The sequence below is a fragment of the Cricetulus griseus genome, chromosome 5, assembly GCF_003668045.3.
Source record: "Cricetulus griseus strain 17A/GY chromosome 5, alternate assembly CriGri-PICRH-1.0, whole genome shotgun sequence".
Classification (NCBI taxonomy): domain Eukaryota; kingdom Metazoa; phylum Chordata; class Mammalia; order Rodentia; family Cricetidae; genus Cricetulus; species Cricetulus griseus.
In genome coordinates this window covers 19,557,747-19,580,057 of record NC_048598.1, presented here as the reverse complement: position 1 = coordinate 19,580,057, position 22,311 = coordinate 19,557,747, and the positions used below count along the sequence as shown (strand labels likewise).

At 40.6% G+C, this 22,311-nt stretch overlaps 1 protein-coding gene across 11 annotated transcripts in view; it reads left to right on the top strand.

Moving 5' to 3' along the window:
* The first annotated feature begins 5,200 nt into the window (after window positions 1–5,200).
* Window positions 5,201–22,311, top strand: part of LOC100750381 (interferon-inducible protein AIM2) — a 49,648-nt gene continuing 32,537 nt past the window's right edge. For 2 of the 11 annotated variants that reach the window (XM_035445751.1, XM_027418925.2), the window contains exons 1-3: window positions 5,206–5,349; window positions 19,801–19,911; window positions 21,306–21,426. The gene's annotated coding sequence lies outside the window, so the exon portion shown is untranslated. Of the gene's footprint in view, window positions 5,350–6,281; window positions 6,301–19,800; window positions 20,036–21,305; window positions 21,427–22,311 lie in introns of those variants that run through there. The other 9 variants (XM_027418928.2, XM_027418927.2, XM_035445750.1 and 6 more) reach the window with 8 other exon arrangements.

Below are 22,311 nucleotides of genomic sequence, written 5' to 3'. Positions count from 1 at the left end.
GATGCCTGACCAGAGCCCAGCAAAGCCAGCAAAATCACAAACCAGTGAGCAAGGAATGCTTGCTGTTGAAAGACAGTAAGGTTTGCTTGGGATTGTTACAGACGCAAACAAACGCTTACTAATATAGCCACCAGACACTCAGAAGGAAGGAAAACAAAACAGCATAATGATGAATAGCTCAAATGACTAATTCATTGTTTGTTTTTTATTCCTTTATGATTTTTAATTGATACACTATTGGTACATTTTTTTAAAAGAGTACAATCCAGTACTTTGATACATCCCTTGAGAGTACTTTATTTGAAATGTTTCATCTGTGCTTAATCCAGACCATTACACCAACATGCATGTATGAGTACAGGAAAACAAAAGGGGAATGTGCTAATTTTATAAGGCTGCTGTTTAAGGTTTTACAATGCCCCTGTTGTGGGATTGAAAAAGCAGTATGTGGTTTGTACTGTTCTACTTTAAAATTAACAAAGGATGCAAAAACTGCACTGTGTGTCGGGGTTGGGGAGACAGCCCAGTGCTAGCTGTGCAAGCATAAGGAACTGCACTCAGATCTCCAGCACACACATAAAATGCTGGGCACGGCAGCACGTGTCTATAGCCCTAGCTCTTGGAGCATGGTTCTGTGATAAGTAGATCCCAGAAGCTCTATGGCTAAATGGTCTAGCTGAACCAGGGAACTCGAAGTTCCATGAGAGTTGAATTCCTGTGTTAAAGAATAAGATGGAGAATAACTAACAAAAAAAGCTCATCACTGATCTTTGGCTTCTACATACACACATACACACATACACACACACATGCATATATGTATGTGTATGCAAAAACATGTACATGTATACACCCTAAATAAATAAAAATAAATGTAATTTCTTAGCCTTGATTGGATTGTAGTTTTAAAAAGAACACCAGAAAAGCACTTGATGCTCAACCTGGGAAATTTGAGTACGTCCTCGGTTTTGGGTGACCTCAGGTGACATTTTTTTATTGTTTTAATATTTCTGGGGGTGATAAGGTACTAAATGAGCATCAGAAATCATTCTTCATAGCAAAAATATAGACTATTGCTAAATATTATGAGACCTAACCCAGATTCTATCATGTAATAATAAATTTATACAGAGACCTACGAATATACATAATATCAGCAAATAAGGAATGTGTTAACATTTCTTTTTTTTTCTATATGATAGGTATATGAATGTCCACTACTTTGTAGCTTCACATTTAAGTTGGAAGTCTTTCGTAGAAAAATAAAATACTAGAAAGAAAATGAAGTAGGGTATTGTGTGGGGTGTGCGAGAGTATATCTACAAAACTCAAGCCTGTGTTCAACTGTCGTCCTAATCCAGAAGCCTGGTGAGGTGAACATGGTTTCAATTTGCTGACTTTCCCCTCTTCTGAGTCTGAATGGTGCTTCTGACCTTCTGCCACCTTCATTGTACCAAGAACCACCCATCGATTTAGAGAAAGATCAATACTCACTCTTTACTTGACTTGTTGCCCACCTGGAGAAAAACGTTCCTTATCTGAGAAAGTCCTTTCTCAGTTGTAGAGACAAACATCTCTAATAACTATATTTGCTGAACTTGGTGTGTTATTATTTTTCCTATACGCCTACATCTTCTGTCTTAAGAGGGGAATGGATTTTTCTTTTTCCCTGAGGTGATTTTCATCCTTGCTCTATCCTTTCTTTCATCTCTTCTTAATGCCTCTGAGACCTTGCTCTGATCTCTGGGCTTTAGTTTTGCTTTAGTTTTTGTTGACTTTCATCCTTCAAATTAGTACACATACTGTCTGTCTAAGATGTACACACACACACACACACACACACACCTGCCACCACCATATTAAAAACGAACTTCTCTTTCTGCCACCCACCCAGTATGTGCTGACCTACCTTTCCCTAAGAGCTATATTTTGATTAACTACAGTCTCCATAAGCCAGAACCTTTCCCCTGGCACTCATCCATTGTTCCCATTCATTTGTGAAGCAACTCTCACTAAGGTAAGAAAAAAGCAACTTGATAGCCAAATCCAGTCCTGTTTTGTTCCCTCTCTCTCTCTCTCTCTCTCTCTCTCTCTCTCTCTCTCTCTCTCTCTCTCTCTCTCTCTCTCTTGCAACTTTTAAAAGACATATCCAGGACACTCTGTGGCAGAGAGAATAAGGATGGCCCCCATAGGCTCATCTATTCTAATGCTTACTCATCGGGAAGGATTAGGAGGTCTTGTTGGAGAAGGTATGTCACTGGGAGTAAGGTTTGAGGTTTCAAAAGCCCAAGCCAGGCCCATTGGCACTCTCTTCCTGTTGCTTGCAGATGTAGATATAGAACTCTAAGCTACTTCTCCAGCACCATGTATGCCTGCATGCCACCATGCTCCCAGCCGTGGCAATAATGAACTAATCCCTGAAACTGTAAGCCAGCTCCAATGAAATGTTTTGTTCTATATGAGTTGCCATAGTCATGGTGTCTCTTCATCCGAATAGAACACGGATGAAAACACTTCCCCCGCCCCCCATATTTTAGCATTTTCTCCTAGTAGCATCCAAAGACACAATTTCAGTCTTACTACTGTTTGTGACCATGGAAATCTAGAAGTGCAGGTCTCTTAAGGCAGAATTGGTTACTTTATTGGCTTTACTGGATCTTTTACTGCCAGTTTTGAGGCTGTAGTTCTGAGTTCTACTAATACAGTCTCTTCCCTTTGTCTGGCAGGTCAGTTTCCCTCCTCCACTTTCATCGCTTTATGTGATATGATTTTCTGTCTTTTCCATCTTGCTGTCTGATGATATTATTAATCTAGTTCCTTATACTTGGGATATTTCCTCAGCTTTGACTGGAATTCCTTCCGGTCTCTTATATAATTGCATTTATCATGCATTCTAAGATCCACAGTAGATGTTTGAAATCACATGCAACAAAGAATTATATTTTGTCCTATTCCTACAACCAATGAGGTAAAGTTTAATGCATAAACTTGGTATAATAAGAGATTACCAACAACCATTAATCATAAAGTAGAATAATGAAAACAATGCAGTTAGTAATAACATAAGACAACTGTATGGTCCAGAGAATGAGCTGTGATAAATGCATTTTCAGTTTTGAATGAGTAAGTTATTAAATACATAAAAGTAAAAATAAAATAAAAAACAACAGTGAGGTGGTAAAGCATCATCCAAATGGAAAGTCAAGACACTAAGCAGATATAGGCTGGGGAAGCCCCTTTAGGGCAGTCATTTGAAGTTTCCAATAAAGAGAGTCCTGGGCAAAGCAGAACTTCAGTGAGGTTTCCAAATAAGGAACAAATAGTGCCAGTAAGAGAAAACTTCATCAAACCGGATGCTTAGAACACCCAGCAGAAATCAACCCAGGAAGTTAAGGCAGCTAACTTTCTCTCCATGGCTGAACGTCTGGATTCTCTTTCATTTGGTTGACCCTTAAATGTCATGGATAAAAATCTGTTGGAAATACTTGACCTGGTTGTTTTTAAGAACACCACATTTTTATTCTTGGGCTGTTTTGTCCTCCCTGTCACACTGAGTTGGAGGCGGGAGACTAGATACACCCAGATAAGAAACCTTTGAGACAAACATGCTGGGGTCTAAAGTGGCAGGAGAACAACCCCACTTTCAGAGCCAGCCTAGCAGGGAGTTCAAATCAAGCCTGGCATTTCCCAAATGTGTGCATTGGCCTGGTTTTGTCTCTTAGACTGTGAACTGCCTAGTGTTAACAGGAAACAAAAGAAGAGGTTTTGGCTTACATGAAGTTCCCAGTATCTAAAATATCTCTGGCTGAGATCTCACGGCAGTAGGAGAAATGCTGCAGAGGCTTGTTGGAAAAAGGAAACTGAAAACATGTGCTTGTTTGGGCACAGCCTCAAGATGTCATAACTATCGTGCCTCCTATCAGCAGGGCTCGGAACTCAGCTACACGGCCAGGGCTAGGGAAGTTTCTAAGTGAAAGGAACCAATCACACTTTCCACTTTCCATCTCTCAAGACCTGATTTTCATGTCCTACCACTAGCAGTGAAAAGCTTTGTGAGGGAGAGCTTTAAACTATTAGGGCATATACTAATCCCTGAGTTGAGAACTGAGGCTGCTGTGGAGAGGGAATCCAGTAGGTAAGCCTTGTCAGAATTTTTCTAGAAAAAGCTTTAGGATCCTTTTGCTAATAGCAAATTAAGAGGAAATGGAAGTTGTAGGTTTCTGGGGTTGGAAAGGAGCATCAGTATTGACTATGCTCCAGAAAAGAATAAAGCTGCAGGAAGCCTGGTTCTAAACCTTCGCTTGACTGAGGAATAGAAGCTTTTTTTTTTTATTATTATTATTATTTCACCACAACTGAGCCTTTAACAAAAGAACATGCAGTTGGCTGTGGCAGGAATTAGAATATATTGTTCAGAGGGTTGACCCAGACTGCGCCTAAAAAGGAACTCTGATTTTCTGGGAGCCTTGGTCTGTAGGTGTCTTACTGACATGAATTTAATTTATATTTGGAAGAGGGCCTTTGATTTCTAGCTGAAGGAGAAAGAAACATAGGGACTGGAGAGCTATTCCTAGATAAAAGATAGTAACAATGGTGTGGCAGAATGCCTATGATGTAACATTAGCTTGAAAGTGGCAGAGCACCAAACTCTATTATAAGTAACCTTACCATTTAAGAAAAGCCAAGTATAGCCCAGAGGTGGTGGCCCACGCCTTTAATCCCAGCACTTGGGAGGCAGAGGCAGGTGGATGTCTGCAAGTCTGTTGCCAGCCTGGTCTACATATAGTAAGTTCCAGGACAGACTCCAAAGCTACACAGAGAAGCCCTGTCTTGAAAAACCAAAACAAACAAACAAACAAACAAACAACAAAAACAAAACAAAAAAGAAATGCTAAACAGATAACATATTCCATAATCTCAGATGTTCAAGTGGCATGGCATTTATTATTTTTTAAAAATTATGTATGCTTTTTAATTTCTATTTCTTTTAGTTTATTAAGTATGAGAAACAATTTTTAAGTTTCTATAATTTAAATTGTATCTTATTTTTCCTTTTCATAGTAAATTCCTAGAATTTAGAAAGCGATGATTCATATGATAACTATGTTGTTTGAATATACAACTGGCGGTTCGGAAGGTTCTGGTAGTGTTAGGAGGTGGAACTTTCTGAAGAAACCTTATTGGATGAAGTGTACCACTGGGACAGGCTGTCTCACTCTTCCGCTATTTCCTGTATGAGCAAGAACTGAAATTGGCCAGATTCATGCCCTACGTGGCGACCAACCATAATGCCTTCCCTGTCGGCTGCTACGCCTTCCCTGTGGTGTTGAAATCCACGCTCCTGGGACTGTGAGTAAAAATAAACCCACTCCTTCCCTGTGTTGCTTTTGGCTGTCACATTTTATTAGAATACAAAGGAAAACAGTTCGCTGATAACCTTTGTAGACTTATTGAAAATGTGCTAAGTACTTCTAAGTATTTATCAGGACATTATGTTGTTCAACTTTTCTACTTTTTTGCTTTTTTTGGCTATGTGAAACTTTAGTTACTGAAGGAAGTGTTTTGTAATTTCCAACTATCAGAGTAGGTTTGTCATTTGTTCGTGGAGAACTGTCAAGTTTTGCTTAGAGCTGTTAATTTTAACAATGAGGTGCATACGTGCTTAGAATTTCTATGTTGCCTTGGTGACTTTAATGTTTAATCATTGTATAGCAGCTCTGTCCTTAATGACACTATTTGTCTTATTATCTTCTCTGACGAATATTAATATAACTGACCTAACTGTTTTTTTTTTTTTGTGCTTAGTGTCTGACTCATACATATGCTCACATTCTTTGCTTTCCTGTTATTCAGTATTATAATACCCTCAGTGTGTCTTTTGTAAACACCATAATGCCTACAGTGGGTTTTAATCCACCTAGCATTCTTTTTAAAGCTGGGAGTCTAATTTCTGTGAATTCTGTCCTTTGAAATGCTTGGATTTTTGTGTGACCGTCTTTCCTATGGTATTTCCCATCCATGTTTGCTTTCTTCTTTTTAAAAAATATGCTCAAGAGTATTTACGCAGTGATGTGTATTATGCTGGTCATGTTTTCATAAGTCCCATGTTATAAATTTTGTGGGGACAAGTCATTTTTCATTAGTCAAGAATAATGCCTTTTTCATAGGTGTGGACTTTGGGAGCCCAATCCACATAGAGGAATTCTCCCTGAGCCAAGACCCACAGGGGTGGGCCTAGGCCCTATCCCAAAGGATATGGAACGCCTCACCCTCCTGGGGAGGAGAAAGGATATGAGATAGGTAGGGTTTTGGTTGGGGGGATGGTAGGGGAGGAGGGGAGGGAGAGGAAACTGGGATTGACATGTAAAACAATCTTGTTTCTAATTAAAAAAAAGAATAATGCCTTTTTGAGATAGCTTTTGGAGAAATCATGTAAGATCAAGTTTACTACTTCAGTGAAGTGAACTTGCATACAGTTAGCTAAAGGGAACAATCCAGTTCCGTTAGTACTGTGTACCTTCCCCTGAATCTAGAAACACTGCTTCTATTCATCTCTGTAATTCATAGGTTGCTTCAATGTTACCTTCTCAAAGAGACGTAGTGTGACCACCTAATCTGAGTCTTACCACATACCCCCAGCCCACATCCTTATTGCATACTATCTACTATGTAAATTTACACTTTTCAGAATAATAATGAAGAAATCTTACCTGATTGGTGACTGATTTCCTCAAAGACTTGCAAGGTGCCTGACTGGACAGAATGAGCTGATGTGTGAACAACTGCTTGATTTACTAGTTTATTTCATAAGTGCTGATTTTTTTTTTTGTATTTCTTTAGAAAGGAATTTTAGATGGTTTTGCACCGTAGGGGTTGGCTGTTTAGTCACAGACAAGTTTGCAAGGAAAGTAGCGCAGAGTGAAGGTCCTTAGGGATACTCCCATGAAGCAACTGTATGTTCTGGGCGTGGGGGAAGCGTGGCCCATCCTGCTGCAGTGGGTCTCAAAGGAGGGCATATTGGCATAGGCATGGCACTGTGTGGCTTATAGAGCTCTATCTGCCATGCTGCTTATTAAATCCTCACATTTATCTCCTATTATCTACATTTAACTGATGGGGAACCAACCCCATCAGATAAATACAAATCAGGCAGTGTCAGAGCACATTACTCTCCTGGCTTGGTGCCACATTTTTTTTTTTTTTTTTTTTTTTTTACTGGAGTGCTTTTCTAAATTAAATCTGGACACCCACCTGTTAGCTGTGGGTTTTAGAGATTCTTAAGAAGGTGATTAAGAAGAGACTCTTAAGCAACGGCAAGCAGTGACCTGAAGTGGAGCAGCTCATCGTGAGGACAGGCTTTAGGCATCTGCCGTCCATCTAGAATCTAACGGGAAGGAATGGACATTTGCTGCAAGACTTTCCTAAGAAGGAGACAAATTCTGACATTTAAGTCTCTTGCAGTTTCTTGCTCTCCCCATAGCATGATAAATATAAACTTCAAACTATAATAATAGCATATGTTGAGCACACCAGGTGTCAGGGATGCTTCATGGATTGCCTGCTTATGAAATCAGTCACATCTCACGTGGAGTCTATGCAGTAGGGACTGTCAGGCAGGGCTTCATCAAAGAACTAGAAAACGCCTTTGATTCCCATCTTAGAGCTAGAAAAGGAAAGACATGGAATTCTAACCCAAGTATTCTCTGTACCAGGAAAGTAGAGACCAATAGAAATATAAACAAGTACATACATTTAACTTTTCTTTTTTTTTCTATTAGTTCAAATTAAGAACAAGCTTGTTTCACATGTCAATCCCTTCTTCTTCTCCCCCCCCCCAACATCCCAGCTGCCCCTAGCCATCCCCCCATCTCTCCCCAGGCAGGGTAAGGCCCTCAAAAGGGCTCCCCAACATTTAACTTTTCTAGTAGCTACATTAAAAACAAAAACAAATAACATCAACCCAATATGTTTGATTAACATCAAAAGTACCCAAAATGTGTCCTATGTCTTCAAAACTCTGGTGTGTATTCTGTTCTCAGAGTTCATCAATTCTGATGATAAATTTTCATCTATATTTAAATTTATATTTATATATACTCAAAATTCACAAAATTTACAGTTAAAAAGTAAGCTTATATATTCAAGTAATTTTAATCATACTGATTTTCTAGAAACTGAATTTAGTTTATGTTTTAATTAAAATTAAATGCAATATAAAATTCAGTCCTCTCAGCTGCACACTTAAAATGTTTGAGAACCACGTGAAGCTACTGTAAGCAAAGCAAGGTACTCTGGATTCAAGCCTGTTTTCTATTTGTTTATTAATTGATTTATTGATTAATTTCTGAAGTGCATTGTGTGATATGTGTATTCATGTGTGTGTGTGTGTGTGTTTATGTGTGTGTGTGTGTGTGTGTGTGTGTGAGTGTGTGTGTGTGTGTGTGTGTGTGTGTGTGTGTGTGTGTGTGTGTGTGTGTGTGTGTATGCTAGAGGTCAAGGTTTCGTGTCTTCCTTAATTGCTCTCCATCTTATTTTTTGAGGCAGGGTCTCTTCTGAACCTGGAGTTCAATGATTTAGTTAGGAATGCTAGCCAGAGAAGTCCAGGGATCTACCCATCTCTGCCTTCCCAGGTCTGGAACTGCAATGTGTTATGCATGCCCAGCTTTTAACTTGGGTGCTGGGAATCCAAATTCATCTCCTCACACGTGAATGCCAGGCAGGTTACTGACAAAATCACCTTCCCCAAGCCCTGTAATTCACACTCTACTTCAGTTACAGAAGAAAAGCACTCTCATCTCCTGCCCCAACTGCCCAGTCCTGGAGCAGTTTCTTTCCACCCCATAATATCAGCACTATCTCTTCATATTCTGTTTTAACACACAACTATGTGACCCTGCACAGATCCTAATGTCTTCTTGGAGAGAGGTGAAACGTTTTGCAAAAGAAAACAAAAACAAACTGCAGATAAGAAAAGTCAAGATGAGAGAGAGGAATATATATATATATATATATATATATATATATATATACCTCCCAGAGGAAAACAGTAGCCAGAACAGATTTTTCTACCAGACCACTGGGATTAATGAGGTTTCAAACTAGCTTCTGAAATTAGTCTTGAAATCCTCCACATCCTTTTTTTGTTGGTATGACTGATTTGGGGAAAGAGAAATGATACACAAGAAATTGGAGAGAGGCAAAAACAGTTAAAAATTCTCTTGATGCTTGGGTTTGTCCTTTGGGGAGTAGACTGAAGTAAAAATGAGAATAGAGCCAACCCTGCTGGACAATGTTAAGAAAAGGAATCAGTTGTGAGCCTTTTTTCCTCTCTTACATTCTGGTCAGAGCTGAGCACTAATTTAAAAATAGACACAGAGATTATTTTGGTCATTTTATTCCTGTATGCATGCCATGTCTGAAGCTAAAAGTAACAGGCATTTTCTCTCTTGCCATGCTCCATTTCCTACCTTAGTGAATGGAGGGAGGAGTTGGCTTCTCTGCAGACTGACCTGCATCCCAGGATCCGGTCTTTGTGTTATACACTCTGTGAGATGAGGCTCTGCTGGTGACTGCTGTGAACACATACTGATTGACATAGCCGACTGGGAAAACAGCCAAGGAAACTGGAAATCATGAGTGTGTGAACCCATCTGACTTCTGTGTGCCCAAAGCACAAAACACAAAGAAGTCCTTGCTCTGTATGCAGATGAGACAGCCTATAGTGACTAAATTGTCTTTAGGTTGGGCAAAGCCAGGAGGAGACACACAGACAGTAATCACATCCAGGTGCCATGCCCATGCAAAAGTTTCCACTTTGGCTATCTCACTTGAACTCCTGATGTGGATGTGATTAGCCTGATTTTCCATATGAGGGCATTGAGATTCAGGGGGACCAGGTAGCACACTCAGGACACAGGGCCAGCCAGTCATAGTCACAAACCCATCTTGTCTTTGATCTCAGCACCTTCCATGCAAGCTGTGATTCCTTTTCAAAAAATGTGAATTTACTTTATGCATAACCATTGTGGAGTCAGTTCTTCCCTTCCACCTTTACATGGCAAGCACATTACATGGTGATTCATCTCCCCAGTCTCAAATTTTCTTCTATAGGTTAATTCATATGGAAAAGAACACGTACATCCTGATTCACAACTGTAGAGGAAGCCTTCTAAGATTCTAGACTTTGTAGGCCTGAGACAAATAGAAACTCAGATTCAGATGGGCTTTATAGTCATTTTTCTTTATTAATCCAAGCCTCTTCCTTTTATCATAGTGACACCCTGAGTCCATCTGGTTCTTCCCTGCTGGCTGTTGCCACCTCCCTATCTGATTCCATGTGTTTCTTCTTTTCTCATTTCCTGCTGTCCCCGCCTTTCCTATTGTTCCCCTTGGACGTTCACTAAGTGTTTTGTGTTTATTAAGATTATGATCAATACCAGGAAAAGAAAGGTGAATAAAATGTTATTCTTCGAGTCAAAAACCAAGCCACAACAATCTCTTTAGGGTTCTAAGATTTTAAAAATGAAAAGTTTCAAGAGGGAACAACCGTGTTGTCCCAGAGGAGAGAGTGTTAGGAAAGAAGGTGGAAGAAGGCATTCAGAATGGTCCTGTTAGCTGGAGCTCCATGTGGACCAGGCCTACAGTGCTGAGTGTGTATCCTTAGCATGCACTGTGAAGAAGATGCGGGAAGATGAGCCTCTACCTGGTAGTTTCCTTACTGTGACACACACTGCCTGGGGTTAATTGCTAGGTGACTTGAACAGTGTTTCCAGGACCACGTACAGAACGGTATGATAGCACTTAGGAGAACAGCTACAGACCTATGATAAACCACGAGAGGAGTCCTGAACTGTGCATTGCAGGGGGCGCCCCAGCCTCATATCATGAATGTTGTCACCACCTTACATTTCACAGCTATAACATTTTAACCACCTGGTTCTATGACCATTCCCAGAAACCTGTTTTCTCCGAGCAATAAAATTTGAATACATTCTATGTCAGCCTTTGAGTCTCCTTTTAATTCTGTTACCTAGTTGTCTTCTCTTCTGTCTCCTTTGGCCTCAACCATGTCTGCTGTTATTTCCTTCTTAAAAATCATTAACCTTTGATTAGCATACAAAACACTGGGCTTCATCCTAGAACTCTCACACTCTTCACAGCTTTCTGACCCTCTTTCCCACCCCAAATAGTCCTCCCTTCCACATAACATATAGGTCCTTTACTTTCTTCTCTTCATGCCCCTCTTACTGCCCTATAGTTTCTGAATTAAATATTCTCAATGTGTTTTAGCCTAATCTGCCTTCATTGCTTTTTCCACTAGTTTTGGATTTACAGTTGAGGACATTAACAGCCCTTTCTACATATCTGTTGCTCTTGGGTTTAACCAACTTTCTGTTGTAAGGCCCCAATGATCTTCCTGTTCGGAACCTTCTCTAGAGCGACTGAATATGGACAGAAAAAGCCACTGAGCTATGCAGCCCATGCCATTGTATGTCTGCAACAACTCCCAAACTCCACTGGGTCTGGACTTGGAGCGAATAAGGCAACCTATCCTTGCACCTATCTTGTCCCTCTGTACCACTCATTATATCTGAAGTTAGCTTAAGAACATACTTGCTTATCATATGCCTCTACTGAGGCTTCTTAAAGGGAAACCTGTGGTTATATTATAGTCTGTTTATCTAGCACACAGCACATGGGTGACACTTAATACATGCTCAGATATTTAGTAATTAATTCTCAGCCTAGACTACTGATAGTGAGCAAGGGTTCACTGCCCAATGCACATAGAAGCCATTATGACATTGTTTTTAGAAACCTTATCGTAATTCTAATGATAAGGAGACAGGAGATGTGCTTATGTCCAACTTCCCACTCAGCTGATAAGGAATTTGTGTGGCCAGATGAAGTAGAAATAGAGAGCTGGTTGGCTGTAAGCAAAAGTCATGGCTGAATAGTCGCTACCAAGTATGGGGGTATAAACAGAACTTATGCCTAATTCTAGTTTGGGCTGAAGTTGTCGACATTGCTCCATTTAAAAATCTGTACCCTCACTCAGGATGGTTTCTTCTATTTCCATCCATTTGCCTGCACATTTCAAGATGTCATTGTTTTTTTTTTTTTTTCCACTGAGTACTCCATTGTATAAATGTACCACAATTTCTCTATCCATTCTTCAGTTGAGGGGCATCTAGGTTGCTTCCAGGTTCTGGCTATTACAAATAATGCTGCTATGAACATGGTTGAGCAGATGCCTTTGTGCTATGAATGTGCATCCTTAGGGTATATGTCTAAGAGTGGAACTGCTGGATCTTGAGCAATGATTCCCATTTTCCTGAGAAACTGCCATACTGATTTCCAAAGTGGCTGTACAAGTTCTCCTCTTCTGTTCTTCCCCCAACTCAGCCTACTTGCTCCCTTATGTTCCCCTCCCCCTCCCTTTCTCCCCTCCTCTTCCTCCTACCACCCTCCCTCCTCCACCAGCAATGGAGGAGTGTTCCCCTTTCCCCACATCCTCTCCAGGATAAACTGTCATTGGCATTTTTGATTTTAGCCATTCTGACAGGTGTAAGACACAGAAAGAAAAACATGGTATCTACTCATTCATAAGTGGATATTGATACAGAGCAAAGGATCACCAGCCTACAATCTACAACCCCAGAGAAGCTAGGAAACAAGGAGGACCCTAAGAGAGACATATAAGGATCCCCCAAGAAGGGGAAAAGGACAAGATCTCCAGAGTAAATTGGGAGCACAGGGGGAGGAGGGAGGGTGGTAGGAGGAAGAGGAGGGGAGAAAGGGAGGGGGAGGGGAACATAAGGGAGCTGAGTTGGGGGAAGAACAGAGAAGGAGAGCAAGGAAAGAGATACCTTAATAGAGGGAGCTGTTAGGGCCTAATGAGAAAGCTAGCACTAGGGAAATCTCCAGGAATCCACAAGATTGACCTCAACTAAAACCTATGAAATAGAGGAGAGGCTGCCTTAAATGCCCTTCCCCGATAATGAGATTGGTGACTACCTTACATTCCATTACAGAGCCTTCATCCAGTAGCTGATGGAAGCAGAAGCAGAGAGTCACAGCTAAGCACTGAGCTGAACTCCTGGAATCCAGTTGTAGAGAGGGAAGAGTGATAAGAAAAGGGATCAAGACCATGCTGGGGAAACCCACACAAATAGCTGACTTGAGCAAGTGGGAGCTCATAGAACCCAGTTTGACAGCTAGGGGAAGCAGCCTAAGACCAAACCAGCCCCTTGAACATGGGTGTCAGCTGGGGGACTTGGACAGTCTATGGGACCTCTGGCAGTGGAACCAGTATTTGTCCCTAGTAAACAAATGGAGTTTGGGAGCCCATTCCCTATGGAGGGATACTCTCTCAGCCTAGATATATGGGGGAAGGCCCAGGTCCTGCCCCAAATGATGTGACAGACTTTGATGATGCCCCATGGGAAACCTCACCTACCCTGGAGAGTGGATGGGGTGGGATGGAGGGATAGTGGGGGTGGGGGATGGGAGAAGAGGAGGGAGAGGGAACTGGGATTGATATGTAAAATAAGATTGTTTCTAATTTAAACAAAAATAAAAAGAATCTGTGCCCTAAGAGCCTGCTCTGTTTCTTAGCTGCCCCTTGTGAAGGACTTGATGTTAGCATGTTTCCAATGTCATTCAAAAATCAGGATTTAGAATTCTACAAGTGTATCTTTTTTGGCTTTTACCTGCTAATTTTTGGTTTTTTATTTAAATTAGAGACAAGATTCTTTTACATGTCAATGTCAGTTCCCTCTCTCTCTCCCCTCCCCTGCCCCCCACAAAGCCTCCTGTCCCAATCCCTTTCTTCTCTCCAGAGAGGGTGAGGCCTTCCTTGGGGGATCTTAAAAGTCTGTCATATCATTTGGAGCAGGGCCTAGACCTTCCCCAGTGTCTCTAGGCTGAGAGAGTAACCCTCTATGAGGAGAGGGCTCCCAAAGTTCATTTGTGTACTAGGGGTAAGTACTGATCTACTACCAGTGACCCCATAGATTGTCCAGACCACCAAACTGACTTCCTCCTTCAGCTATCAGTCTGAGGTCCACGAGCAACCCCTTATTCAGGTCAGCTGTTTCTGTGGATTTCTCCAGCCTGGTCTTGACCCCTCTACAAGTGTATCTTGAAAGCAACTTGTACAGTGTCTGATGATAGGAACGTGCCTCTTTTATAACTCAGTTTCAAATCTCTAGGTCTGTTTTCAGGTCCAAGGTTTTCCCTGTAGCTTTCTGTGTTTCTCCATCACAGCATCTTCACTGTGCTCTGCAGAGGCCCCTGTGTCAGCATCTTGTAGCTTTCTTGCAGGTGGTAGCGCCTTTAAGAGAAGGGGCCAAGTGGAGTAAATCAGCGGGGCCACTTCCCAAAAGCAGATATTGGGCACATGATCTCTCCTGCCACCCTTCTCTTTCACTTCCTATCAACTCGAGGTAAATGACTGCTTTTGTCACATGTCCCCACAAGGACAGACTGTGTCACCACCGTCTCAAAACAATGGGGGCCAGTTTGTCATGAACCGAAACATCCAAAACTGTAGGGACAAAGAAAATTTTTTCTTTGTAGCTTGATCACATGAGGAATTTTGTTGGGCCAGGAGGATACTACCTAACACAAATACCATCTTCCCTTTGTCTAATTAAATAAGTTGATCTTTCTTCCTTCGGTGCACTATCTAGATATGGTAGCTCCTAATTACACATGACCAGGAAACACACTTGAACTGTGGCTAGTGTAAGGAAATGTTGTCTTTTTTCCTAGTAAACTTTATATATAAGACATGTAAGGTGGTGGGAACTGAATGGGGGGGGGGTAAAGGGTACACATAATTCTAGATAGTAAGATTTCTGGTATTTTTCAGGACCAGCCCTGTGCCTGGTATATGATTTAAAAGGTCTGCATATATCTGCAAATCGTGTGTTTCTTAACATTTTTGTTTGGTGAGATAAAGATTTAATGTGAGGAAATTCTGTTCTCACATTAGGAAGGATTTGGATATCTGCACTGATGAGTTTAAGAGATTCAAATTATTGTTATTGGGTATGAAAGGTCTCAGTTGTGAGTTAGCAGTAGCTGATCCACTGAAGGCATCTAAATTCTTTATAAAAGTTCTGCCTCCACTCTGAATGATACCATAGAGATTCAAAAACAACTGTGTATTCATAAATGGAATATATACAAAGTGAGAAACATGAAGGAGCCTCCAACCTGGAATAAAACATACTTCATTATGAAGTGGGCATTTCTTCATTTTTTTCCTGTGTCCAAGTTGTTACGGTCTCTACAATTTTGATTAAGAAAACAGAGGTGCCAAGTTTGAGATGTGAGCTCCCAATTATAATTTGAACCAGGTAGCAAAACACATCTAAGTGATCTACACACGTTAATGTGTATGACTTTCCCTAAGATCTCTAGGTATAATTCTCCATCCTACAGGTAAGGACTGAAATGTAGGACCAGTGAGCTGGGGCAACTGTCCTGCTAACTCTGCTAAGTGGAGAAATGACACTCGAATCCTGAGTACACTGATCCCGTTCTCACTTGCATTGCTCTGTGCTCTTTGCCTCACACCAGCTTTCCATGCCCCTTCTGACTCCACAGTGGTCTGCTGAGGCTGGGAAATTGTGGGTCTGTATGGGGGGGGCTGTCCTGAAGAGGATGCTTTGAGGACTACCTGGAAGAGGCCGAGATGGGAATGAAGAAAGAGCAGGATGAAGCAGCTATGACATTAAAGCCCTCTACCTCTCATTTGTTTGAACACACAGACATGCACACACACACACACACACACACACACACACACACACACACACACACACACACACACCCATACACACATGCACACATACACGTGCACACTCACACACAACGTATATGGTCAAGGGACTTGCAAAACAGAAAGGATCTCCTCCCAGGTGGGGCTGGCTGCTGCCTGTAAGGACAGCATAGGCCAGTGGCCATACAGGGATAGCTGATCTCAGGGATTATACAGCTGCACATTTAGTGGTTTCCCTGAGGTTGAGAGAAAACATAACTTTCAGTTTCCTTTTAGTTCAAAGACTTTTTTTCCCTTGTAATCTGAAAGAGAAACCTGGGAATCCCCTACTTCCCTTCATTTCATCTTTTTTTTTATGTCCCCATTTTCTGAGCCTTGGAGTTGTTTCACCAAAAGAGATCCAATGTCTAGGAGCTCACTAAGATCCCCAGCATGTAGGAGATTTAAGGGTGAAAGGGGTACTGGTTTGGGGTGTGGTTTATATTTCCAGTGGAACATATTTTTATTTTTGGCTTTATTGTGGTGGTTTCATTTTGTTGCAAAAAGAGGCTTTTGAATCTATGAATAGCTTCCTTGTATCCAAACCATGGAACCAACCCTTTCCTTCATGGCTGGCAACACCCTGGTCATACATTTACAATGCCAGGAGCAGCTACAGAGCCCTGGCAAGCTTCTGTCCTGCCAGCTCCCAACTCTCATGGGGAACTGTGTGCCTGTGCTGGCCTGAAACTGCTGCTGACAGCTCCATGTGTGATCATATGCTGTGAAAGTGTTAGTGGGCCAGAGGAGTTAGGAAGCGTTTCGAGAAGCAATCTAGTCAAGAAACAATTTTAAAATGTAGGTTATGGCTAGAAAACAAGACTGCAAAAAATAGCAGCAAAAACCACAAAAACCTGAGGTAGAAATTAATGGCGTTTATTTAAATCCCAGAATATTATACCCCTGGCATACATTGCCATTAGACATTTCCTAAGCTTAGTAAATGAACTGGTCATTGTGGGAAGTGATATTTTGACAATTTCATGTTTCTCTTTAAAATATTCCTGCTAGATAGTCTTTATGTGTGTATTTTGTATTCAAGAGTCAGGCAGGCAAGCTACATGCCTGAGGCCAGTGAATGTAAGGACCAGGACTTGAAGACATACACACACATGCAAATTCTTGCTCTTACTACAATAGCATTGCTTCCTTTGAATCCCAAATGGGAGGGTTTGGATAGCTGATTCTAGAAGGAACTTTGTTAGCATTAGGATGGATAACATCAGTCATGCATGAGGATCTAAACAAAGCTAATGCTGTTTCAGGGAAGAGCATTAGCTTTCTCTTGGTAGCAGTCTTCCCAGAGTTCAGACCCACACTCGACTGGGACACTTGACAATATTCATAAAAATGAACACGTGTGAAGAGATATTTCAAAGTTTATTGCAATTTACTATAATCCACACCTAATTTAATACTATAAGTCTCTTCTCAGCTTGGTCCCTTCTCTCATCAGTCTAACAACTGTGATGTGACAGCTAACATTTATAGCTACCTGCCTGAAGTATTAAACTGAGGTTTATATAGTTTTCTTTTCCACGGTCCTACCTCTTTAGGGAATTCTTAATAATATACAAAGTAGACTATTTCTAATTAGGTGATTAAAATTTCAAATGTTTCTTGCCATTACATATTGCCTAATATTTATCATGCTATTTTAAGAGTTGGTTTTTCTACTAAGAAGCAAACATGGAGTCTTAAAGATATCAGGTCACACAGACCTGGATGGATGGTTTAGATACAAGGCGATCTAGGCACATTTCAATATAGACTACAGGAAGAAAGACAAAAAACCAAAAACCAAATGTTCAGGTTAGAGTAGAGTGTCTCATAGGATATACAGCTGTGAAACTGGAGACATCTTAAAAGCTTGATCATGAACAGAGGCCAGGAGGTCCCAATGGCGGATGTAAGATACCATTCCTTCTACACCAGAGTTCCTACTGTGGGGGTTGGTTGGCTCACAGAATCAACCCGGTTGATTGCAGTTGACCCTTGAAAAGAGTTTTCCATCCAGGCTCCTTATATATCCTTATATATCCTTGACAGCATCTACAAATTCTTTCCAATAAAGAGGAAAACATGGCATATCTGAAAGTTTTCTTCTTTTGAGTTTAGATTAGCTAAATGAATCATGGTAAATTGTAGGACACTCCTACATACAAAAATAGCCAGTCTTTCCATAATTATATTAATTCATAGACAGCAATGAAAATCATTTGGCAAGAGTTTCACATTCTCAACAGTGGGACTGCAAGTGGTTTTTTATTCTACTTTGGTTTGTCTATATTTTCTCATTTTTAAAGCTATGATTTAAATTGCTTTTGTAACAAGAACAAAGGTAAGAACAAGTGAACTTAATAAAATAAGTGGTAAAACACAAGAAAATTGTATGTTTGTTTGAGAATTTATACATCTCTCTCTTTTTTTCTAGCATAAGCAACACAGAATAATCTACTGAAAATAAATTATAGGTACAAAGCAGACAGTTAAAAACAATCCTTAACTTTGGAAAATTGATCTGAAAATGTAAACTTTCATAAATTTCTTTTTTAAAAAACAGGCAAGGGCTATTTAGCTGGCAAGTCACTAACAATTTTCAAAGAATTTCCTCACCAAGTATATTGTTTCTAAAAACAGTTGATTCCTGCACAGAAATACACCTAATGATGATAAGATGTAAAGATGCAAGTATGTCTGGACCCAGCACCTAGCTTAGGAACAGAATTGTATCATGACTTCTAAGGCCTCTGTGTTGACTCCCACTCCCATCCACTTTCTGCCCCCCTGAGATGCCTGAGTGCTGTGAGTTGGTATCACTCTGTATCATTAGATATTATGCTATTTTTATACATTTTAAAAGGGGAGATATTACTATATATAGTATTATATACAATTCTTATATATAATATATATTCTTATATATTGAATACACATATTCTTATATATGTATTTTCTTTATTTTGCATATAATGGTAGTCTCATTCAGGTTGTTTGTAGTTCATTTTCACCTATATCATATAGCACTCTCTGAAGATACTGTAATCTCCTCTTTTTCTTTCTACTTCCCCTTGCCCTCACTTCCCCTCCTCTTCTCCCTTGCACCTATCTTTCTATTCTCCTCCTAGGTTTTACCAACCAGTGTGGTTGAACACTTCCACCAGAAATGGGAAAGTTGTCTTGGAATATGTATATTTTCAAAATTAGTAGATAATTTCACATATATTTCAAACAAGTTGTAGCTCCTTGTGCCATCAGCAGTTTGATTTAGAAGATATGTAAGGGTTAGAGAATGTCTCCGGTAGACTGTTTATTCTGCAATATTCTAACCTGTGGTTAGAATCCCGGAACAAACAAACAAACAAACAAAAAGCTAAGGATAATCCACACCTATAACCTCTATGCTTGGAAAACAGACACAGTTGGATCCCTGGGGCTAGTTGGCCACCCATTGTAACTGGAACAGCAAGTTCCAGGATAAATGAACAATTATGTTTCAAATATAAGATTGGGGGGAGATTAAGGAAGATACTCAGCATGAATATCTGGGCATGGAGGAACTCACCTGCACATATATGTGTGGTGTATGTGTGTATGTGTGTGTGCGCGTGTATATATTTTTATACCTGTACATATATATCATACACGCACAACCACAGAGAGAGGGAGGGAGGAAAGTGAGGGAGGGAGGGTGGGAGGGAGAGAAGGGAGGAAAGGAGGGAAGGGAGGGAGGGCTCCACCGAACTTCAGCAAATTTAGATGTTTTTAATACTATACAGTTGGGGCAGGAGTAGAATGCTTGATTTTGTAGACTTTTATATGCCATTACTAACATTGTTCCATTAATAAATGTCACGAAATTGTTAGTGTGTTAATGTCCTTTTGGGATTTCACTGCTTCAGAAACAGACTGAGAGTATGATCAATATTTCAGACTCTGACTCCAGTTTATCTGTTTCTTTTCTGTCTCAGGCAGGGACCCTGTCCCATCTGCACCTGCACTATCGGAGTGTGGGTCCAACAGCTGTTCCAAGTCCTGGGATTTGGACTGGAGATCCATTCCTCTCTCAGCTTGCCGATATGGTGCCATCTGTATTTCTTCACCCTCCTTATTCTTCAATTCATGTCTTTCCAAAAGATGAGAACCTCAACTTGACAGGGGTTGGGCAGATAACTTATGAAAATCTCTCTTCTTTGTAGTTATTGGGTATGCTTTGAGAAGTTTCCTTTATGCCTATTTAGAGCTTTATTTATATCTGTCCCCATAAGCTCTTGATGCTTGTATAGTCATGGAGTCACGTCATCTAGTACATTACCTAGTTATTTTCAGTCTCTGCAATATAGTGACCTGTTTTTGTGTGTCGTTTGTATGATTAGTATCTTAGCTTTACATGTTCAGATTGTACTGACATACTTCACCTTAACCTATATCAAGATATATAGCCATTAATTAAAACTGTGCCTGTATCTCTATTTCCATGGTAAATAGCATAATGTAAGATGTGTGCAGGCACATGAACAGGCACACACATATGTGCACAGACACACAAGTACATGAACACATACATATATCCTCATTCATGTGCACCCATACACATGAACACAATGCACACATGTATACATCCACCTACCCATCCACTCACATACAAATGTGCATACATACATACCTACAAGTACAGAACAGATACACACCTACACAGAAGTGCACACACATGCACATAGTGCATTCTATATACAACATGGCACATGTCTACATGTGCACATGCATAACCCACACCGATGTAACCGTACACATACATTTGCACACATAGACACAAACCCCTTCATATACCCACGTGCATACCCACACATAAAAATCCACACACAGCAATATACATGCACATATTCACACACATACACATACAAATCATGAGGCGTACACACAATCAACACACATTCATGAACCAACACACATGGGAACATACACAAAGGTACTAAGAGTTTTCATGTTGACAATGTGAAGTAAAGCTTAGAAAGTATCTAAATCTCTATACAGATACCAAAACCAAGGACATAGAAAAGGGCAGGATATCCAAGTGTCAATATGCATGAAAATATTACAATGGCAAAGCTATGTAAAGCTATGAAATATGAAGTAAACACTTCAAATAGGATACAAGGAGGAATGGCTCATAGATTTTAATTTTTACACCATGTACCTCTTCATATGCTTCTGGACATCATATCCATGTGCCTTCTATGTCAATACTGCAGTCTTACCCTTTAGCTAAAGTGACAATATTTGTGCATATGACTGACGTTAGGAGTGTAGAGTATTGTATTCAGTCAAGTTTCCAAGACACAGATGTTGAGATTTGCCTGTGGGAGTCCCAGGAGCATTTGTAAATAAGAGAGGGAAACAGCATTGGACCGAGGGGGAAGCTGAACTCACATGAATTCATAATGGCAGCTGTACAAGTCCCCTCCCTTTCCCTCAGGCCTGGATGGTTTCCAGCTGTCCCTAGCTGGGGCAACTTTTCCAGAAGCTTGCCTTCCAGCTGACTACAGGCAGTGGTGTGACCTTAAGCAAGGTGGCTCCCTATGCAGAGGTTGATTCTGGTATGTAACTCAGCCATCAGCAGCATGTACTCTTCTCTGGGAGGCTGAGCACTGGGCTATGGGATTGGAGGATCTGGGTGGTGACAATTTCCAATGCAGTTACTAAAAAATAGGCAGTTACTGAACCACAGGCAGTTAGAATAAGTAAGACAGGATGGGGTGGGGTGGTGGTGAACACAAAGTCATTTGAGGAAGTCCTAAAAAATAAGTTCACGGTAGCAACTTTGCATGCTTTTATTACCTACTTGTTCATGGATTCAGGGGACATGTCTTGGAGGCCATTTTTGTGTGGGTTGGTTTGTCACTTAAAGAGCTGAGCAGAGAGCTCAGAGGCCTTTGTTTTGTGTTATTCAGAGAAGAAGATAATGAAACTAAGGAAAGAGTGAAGAGTTAGGAAATGCCAGAAAGAGACAGAGCAGGGAAGCCTGGGAGGTTGTAAGGGTGAGCTAGCTGAGTTAGCTGAGGGAAGTCTTTTAGTAGACAGCTACTTTTCATCTCCGTGCTACTGTTTTCATCCTTGGTCAGAGCTGAATCCATTAACTTCCTACCAGGAAGCTGTGTGGGGTAATACGGGAAGGTGTGAGAATCCTTGCTGTGGTTTCTACTTGCCCAAGTTCAGGATTTTTTTTTTTCTACAATTCATTACTAATAGGACCTTAGGTCATACACATAACAAACCTAAGCCTTTTTTTTTTTTTTAACTCATCTTCAAAATGGATGTGACATTACTTTGCAGGGTTGTTAGGAGTGTCATTAATAACTTGAAACAAAGATTGTAACCACAGAAGTTAGAGGCTCAGGGTCAGTGGTCTCCCAAGCCAGAAAAAGCCAATCAGACTGTGGAAATAATGTCATGTGTGTGACAACTCCTAATCATCATTTTAA